Consider the following 8,019-nt stretch of genomic DNA (forward strand, 5'->3'; position numbering starts at 1 on the left):
CCCATAACTGCAACTCTTGTAAGCTAGTGTACAATCTACTTTGGGTTCTATAAAATATGTTTGATTTATAGATGACTAGCAAATCACACAAAAGTTATCTTTTCGTTTATTTATTTTTACTTTTTATTTAATGGATCAAATTATTGATGGAATCAAATTCTAAGGATGACTATGTTGCAGTTGTCTCGGCTTCATTTGTCACTATTTTTTTCTTTTAATGTGGTATAGGAAAAGAAAACTTTTTATTACAGTAGAGATAAACAACATACAAACTATATTTGAAGAATAATACATAGCTCTGATGATGCTAGTATATCAATGCCGAGAAAGAAAAGAACATCTTTTTTTTTTTGGATTATGTGATATATTAAAAGCGAAATGGTATAATATAATACTTTACATGTAAGTGCTGAAGAGCATGTGGTTATGTTTCTTCACATTGTTGGTCATAATGTGAGAAATTGGGTTGTTGAAGTTAATTTTTATGATATGGACAAACTTTTAACCGATATTTCAACTGTGTTGTATGCTGTTGAAGAACTTTGAGCCAAATTAATCCAACCACCTAACATAGCCACTAGTCTAATCATCATATAAGATCTTAGATTTATGTCATATTTTAAGGTAAAAAGAATTATCTATAGTTAAATTCTCAACTGAATAACACAAGGTACTAATAATATTTTATTAATTAATAGGATTACATTGGAGCACTTGATGGTACACATATTCACCCATATGTTTTAAATGGCATTGTAGCATGTTTTTGTGGAAGAAAACCTTATCACACTCAAAATGTATTAGGTGCAATCAAGTTTGAATTAATATTTGAATATGTGTAAGCTGGTTTGGAAGGTTGAACATATAATGAACTCATCATTTAGAGTGCTTTGGAAAGAGAAGATGGGCTTGTAGTGCCTGAAGGTATCATATCATTATACTAAAATTAAATATTTATTCTAATATAATTGTGTCATAAGTTGCTTATTTTATCATAGGCAAATGTAAACTCGTAGATGTTGGATACTCGACACGATTGAGTTTCATATTATCATTTTGTGGTGTTTGATATCAACTCAAGGAATTAAGTGCACAAACTCTATCATATAAGAAGAAATTATTAAATTATAGACATTTTTCTTTTTGTACTCTAGTGGAACAAGCCTCTAGAGCTTTGAAAAATTATTTCAAAATTCTAACACATCTAGACCTTTTTGAAAAAAACTAGTAGATATTGTCATTACATGTTATATTCTCCATAATTATTTTTTACAAAGAGGTAATGACATGTATGTACCAAATCTTGAAAAAAGGAAAACCAAATCCAAATATGCATGAGGTGAGAACTCAAGCCCAAGTTTGTGAGGAAACAAGAGAATGGTTGCCAATACAATAAACAATCATGAATGATATGTGGAGTAATAGATGAAACTTCATATGTTATAGTTTTTTTTATTTATTTTTGTGGTTTGTGTTAGTTTTATGAAGCATTGTAAGTTTGAAATTTTTTTTGTATGGTTGTAAAAAATAAATCATGGAATGGAATTTGTTTTTGCAATTTATTCCTTGCATTTTAAAATGAGTTTGTTGTCTCTGGCAATTTATTGAATACTTAGAATTGCGAAATAATTACTTCCATGATAATTTATGCAATATAGATGGAGTCTCAAGACCAAACACCAGAAAGGATTGACTTCATTTAAAGGGAAATATCAACTAATTTCTGATTGACAGCTATCATGACATCGTTCATGTTGACATCTCTAGTTAACCAAGCAAATCTTGGCTTTAAATTTGGCAAGGGATTTAAAAATATTTCCATCAATGTTGTTGCTAGAGCTATTAGTGAAAGGTTTAACTTGGTTGTAAGTGGCACACATATCAACAATTGTCTTAGACATGTAAGAAAAATAAGGCTAATAATTAAGAAGATCAAGAGTGTAAGTGGTGTGTTATGGGATGGATGTGGAGAAAAAAATAATTATGGGAAAGAAGGAATACCGAATATATGTACAAGTAGTAAATTGGAGTTTATGGTTAACATTTTGTGTAATATTTGTGCACTAACACTAATTATAGAATGTATATTTATGTTTGAAGGCACACCTAGGCAAAGAGATATAACCAATTGAAGACTATGAGGAGATGGCCATTGCATGTGGAAATGACTAAGCAATGGATTTTTGCAAGAACAAGTGCTCGAAGCTCTAAAATCTTAGGCGCACAAATAGAATCACCACCAACATTGCCAGTATTCAATCTTGATAACTAAACCCAAGGTTTGATAATTTTGACAACATTGCACCAATTCAACCTCCTAATAATGGCATGCCGATAGGCTCCACTTGTATGGCTAAATAAGATTACAGAAAGAGCAAAATGTGATAAGACGGGAAGAAGAAATCATCCAAAAATGTTGCATTTGAATTAGGAAGAATAGCAAATGCACTAGAAGCCGACAATAGTCAATTTATTGGTAAGGAATTATTTAATGAGATTATAACTTTGCTTGATCATTATACTGAATATGATTTTGGACAAATATATGATTATTTGCTTCAAAATCTCCCTCTAACAACTGGGTTTATAAACAAAAACCATTCTCTTCGGTGTCTTTGGATGGGTGATTTTTCTTTTACAATTGAGGGGTGGGCATTGAGCATGAGTTGTGAGACATTGTTATGTGATACTATATGTTTATATCATGTTATATTTTGCTTTGTTGAACTAATTATAATGTTACATTTGGACTAGTGTTGCATTTTGGAGGATGTTATATATTGGATAAATGTTGAATGTCTTATTTAGTCTAATATTGTATTTTAGAGGATGTAATTATGTGTGAGTGTGAATGCCAAATGTTATGTTATGAATGTCATATTTTGCAGGATAAATATTGTAATGTGTTGGATAAATGCTGATGCCATATTTATATTATGTTAATTCAAGCAAATGTTGTAGTATGTAATAATATCCAGTGGCAGTACTAGGACTTGGTGATAGGAGGGTTGGAGCCAAAAGACAAAGTGTAAAAAATAAAATGATCCAACAATATAATTATCTTCAATGAAAAATAATTTGCTAATATAACAAAAATTTGAATACACATTGAAAAAACATAAAGTATAATTTAAAATTTTGTTATTACCAATGGCAAATATATGAGATTTTCAACAATTCGACTAATAAGAAGTAACTACATCTCGATTTTCAACAATTCAACTAATATGAAGTAAATACATTTCTCAAGTTTATATTTTTTAAAAACATGGTAAAATATAATAAGAAGTAACTACATCTCACAAGTTTATATTTTTTAAAAACATGGTAAAATTGATCCCTCTCATTATAGACAACAAAACTATTGTTTATAAAAAACCATAATTTGTTCATTCACTCTATTATACATGGTACATTATAATATGCATATATGTTATAATATATTTGTTGGGCCTCATAATCAATTTAATTTTTTTTTAAATTACCAAATTTTTTGGAATAAGATTTTTTTAATTTTTTTATAAATTTTTATTAAAAGTTTGAAATTCTAGTATTTTTTAAAATAAAAAATGGGATGTGAAAACAATACATGCACCATGTGTTATAATATATTTGCTAGGCCTCATTATCAATTTAAACTTTTTTTTAATTAATAAAATTTTTAAATAAAATATGTGATGTGAAAGCAACACATGCACCATGAAGGATTCGAACCAAGGTCACATACTTTATTGCTAGGCCCACTAATCACTCAAACACAACTACATTGCATGCATCCATGTGCCCAAACTTTTTTATTTTACATTAATTTAAATATAAAAAAATGGGTACCATTAAATATTATGTTGCCTAAAAGGTAGTCTAGCTGGCGTCGAGGGGGGCTTCAGTCCCTGCTAGCTCCCCTTGGTTCCGACCCTGATAATATCATTAAACATATATTAGAGGGTGTTGTTGTAAGTTAAGTGCTTACTTGTTCAAACTGTTTTTAAATTGTTTTTCTTCCACTTTTGAATGAATTAGCTACTTAGTAGCACTTTAAAACAAAACAAAAAAAATAATTTTGTTTCTTTATAAAATTTAATTAATTCAATAAATATAGTTAAATATCAATAATTGTCAATATTCATTAATCCAGACATTATGATTATAATTTAAAAAATACTAGGTAAAAGACCCACGCTAACACTGTGGGTTGAATATATCAAAAGGAAAGATTGCAAAGATATTATAAATTCTATTAAAAAAATCACTAGTAATGTAATTTTGTTTAAATCATTTTTAGTATGGGAAGAATATTCTAAAGATGTGAAGGGATGGGAAATATATTACTGGAATATGCCAAATTTTTCATTGAATGATGGAATTATCTACATTTAGATACTTTGCAAAATAAATAAATAAATAAATAAATAAATAAATAAATAAATAACATTTTGAGATATTAAGGCTTCTTCTCTATTTTTTCTCTTCTTTGCCGCAATAATTAAACTAATATATTTGTTTAATATATTTATTTATTTATATCTTTATTTAGTGTAGAATGTTTGAGAATTATCAATTTGAGATCAAGATTTTTTGTGATTGTACATAATATAAAAGGTATGGATGATGGTTGTACAGATTTTATTGGGATAGTGTGGCATTAAAAACTAAAAATGCTAAATTTTTATGACCAAGTAATTCTTTAGGAAAAGATGGATTTGTGGTTTAGTTATTTTATTTAGAAAATTAAATTTTGTATGCATTATATATTCAATAGATAGTAGTTTTATTTATTTACATAAACTTTCACTTTATACATATTTTCCAAATTTCTGTAAGAATTTAGTTTCTTAGGGAGTTTTTTAAATTATATTAACAAAGGAATACATTCCATGTATAAACAATATTTACATACCTATTAATAACTACAAAATAAAATGGAAAAAAATATTATTATTAAAATTTTAATATAAAGCTATATTATATGTATAATAATGAAATTAGCATAACCATCTTCATTTAATCTAAAATAACATTCTCAAACCATGTTATGTCTATCTTTCTTCTGCCTTAAGGTTTGAATTGAAGTTTAAAAATATATTTGTTTTTTATCTCTTAATTATATATATTTCGGACATTTTCCTTCTTGACCATCGGGATCCTTTTTATAGATAGATATCGTTAATAGTTTGGCAAACATAGAGACTTAAGACTTAAGACTTATATATATATATCTGATTAAAGTATTACATACAATGAACCAAATCAAATATATCTAATTTTTTTTTATTTAAGAGCAATATTGTTGATGATATGGCATTATGCAAGGTGCTCATGCTCACAATTTAGTTTTGTTGCAACTTCTTTATGATGTGGAGAATATTCCTGTAATCATAATCCAATTCTAAAGAATCAATAATAATGATTTGAAATGGAACATCTACTAAATAGTACTCAAAAATTTGAAATTATTACTTCGAGCTTCTCAATCAGTTCCTTTGCATTTGAAGCCGAGATGATGATATGCCGTGCAATTGGGTTGATGAACCCTTCCTCTACAACTTGGTTGATGAATGAAAGTAGTGAATTATAGTTTCAGTCAATATTAAACAATCCCATCTGAAACAAAGGGCAAGTTAGTCATCTTCTTTTTATAATTTAATTGTGTATGTGGAGCATTGAGATTTATGGGTTTGTTATGTATGTCTAATTATGCTCAACTAATCACTTCAAAAAGCTCCTCAAGAGTGCCATAACCTCTGCACAATAATAAATACTCACATCAGTCTTTTTTGGTAAAATATTGAGTGATAATGAATGTAGGTCATACACTAACCAGGCAAAGCAATGAAGGCATCATCATGCTTAGTCATCTCTGCTTTCCTATGGTGCATGTTTACAACTGGCTTTACTTCTCCCACAGTGACACTAGTGATCTAAAACTCAAAAGGGAAAATGAAAATGAAAATGAAAATGAAAATAACAACATAGTATCGCAGAATAAGTATTAATATATGTGGAGAAATGAAATTATATGGTTTTTTTTTGTAATAGGCCATCAAAAAATGTACACATCAGAAAGGGGGAAAACAATTTTTTTACATACCTCTCTAGCCATTAGAGACTTTAGAATGATACTGAATAGATGGATAAAAGATTTAGTTAATAACATTCAAAGATTTTCATTCAATTACTGAAGTTATAATAATCATTTTCTTAGAAAAAATGATGGTTAGGAAAACGGAATCATACCCAAGAACATTCCTTCCACCATTAAACACAGCTTCAGAAATCAAACCCATTAATCCAATATTTCCTCCTCCATACACCAAATCAATGTTTTCCAACACTTGAAAGAACAAACATTTGGTAATATATTTCAAAGGCATTCAATGATTCACTTATGTTTTAAGAAAAACACAGAAGAAAGAAAGTGGAAAAGAACAATTTAAGGAGAAATTATGATAATAAAATAGATAGAAGCCAAACCAGTCCTTCGACAAGATTAATGGCAACATCTTGGTAACTCTTTTTCTTCCCTTCACTACTATAAAAAAAATCACAAAATGCTTTTGAACTTAGACATATTGCTTCTCTTTTCTTTCTCCATTTCCTTTTACAGTCTTTGTTTGTTTAGGTTGGAACACTGCAAATTTGAATGCACATAATAAATAAACCAGTAAGAATATGTGTTAGTTTAATAGAGAATACATCAATGTTTGTGAGTGGATGATGAGTGCACTGTGTATACATGTTTTCATACCATAAATTTTTCAATATACTTGTTCTCAAGTTACTTTTCTGCACTTGTGGCACTATTCTGGGTATTATTGTTATGTGTGCAGGAATAAGGGCTCAACGCAATTTGGAGTGAAATCAGGAAAAAAAATGAGAGAATACTTAGAAAGGGCTCAAGTACTCAAGCTGGACACGGCCAAGACATGTTCGTGTCATGCCCACTGAATATCTCGGCCTGATGTTGGTCCAGCAAGAAATCTTTGTAGAAAAGTGTTCTCAAGCTTGACACGGTCAGGACACGATTGTGTCTAAGCCACTGAAAAACCCAGGCCGAAGGCAATTTTATTCAAGAAGAGGTGACACGCTCTGGTGCTCTTGACACAGCCATGTCACATCATTGCACAGTCAAGACTTGACCGTGTCCCTTCTACTGAATCTTCCGGGCGGGGGCCTGCCATTTCACTCAGATTTTCCCCAATACAACATGGTTTGTACACGCTCGTGCTCCGACCGTGTTGAGCCTGAAATCTCCCTTTTTAACTCCAGTTTTTAGGGTTTCAGAGGCATCTTTGTTCGGGGATTTTCTTCTCCACCAGGAGGGCATTGATGCGAGTGGAGATCAAGCTTATCCACACCTTCTAAGGTAACAAGGAACGAGTTGAAGGCACTAGGAAAATGGTGCTAGCACACGGAGCTCGACATTGGAGGCAAATCTTAAAGAGAAGGGACTCATGTTTTCTTTCTTTAGATTTATTGTCATCTCCTCCATGTTGTACCCACCCATGAGGGGCTAGCCGGCCACGGTGCCCCGGGGTGGGAACTATGTCGTTTTGTATGCTTTAACACTTGTAATCTTCTTGATTTATGGAGTTCTTTTGGTTCTTGTGTTAAATATTGTGTTTGCAAAACTTGATGTGCTTGATCTACATAGTTGCTTTGGTAAAACTCGATGGTGGATTATCACAGTTATTGTTGCCCTAGGCAATGACAAAACTTGGTGAGCTTGAACCCATAATTATCTCTGCAAAACTCGGTGTAGTTGAGAGCCATAGTTGCAACATTGCTCTTGAGCACACACTAGAACCCAAGAATGTACCTGGTAAGTCAAGAGAGTGAGTGAGCATCACTTAGTGCATAGGAAACATCCCGGGGCATTGTTCTCTTGTTGTTGACACTTAATCCAGTTGCCTATTATCTTTACCTGCTCATTCTTCCTTTACTTCTTCATTTTCTTTCCTCTTTGAATTAGCCCAATCACCAATTCATTTCTCACTAGAGATCAGTGTTGAGCTAGTACTT

The 8,019-nt window shown here is 30.7% G+C and overlaps 1 pseudogene; it reads right to left on the bottom strand.

The window, feature by feature from the left end:
* Positions 1-5,301: 5,301 nt before the first annotated feature.
* Positions 5,302-7,770, bottom strand: LOC120277674 (annotated as a pseudogene).
* Positions 7,771-8,019: the final 249 nt, after the last annotated feature.

Source organism: Dioscorea cayenensis, chromosome 15 (assembly GCF_009730915.1).
Source record: "Dioscorea cayenensis subsp. rotundata cultivar TDr96_F1 chromosome 15, TDr96_F1_v2_PseudoChromosome.rev07_lg8_w22 25.fasta, whole genome shotgun sequence".
NCBI classification, from domain to species: Eukaryota; Viridiplantae; Streptophyta; class Magnoliopsida; order Dioscoreales; family Dioscoreaceae; genus Dioscorea; species Dioscorea cayenensis.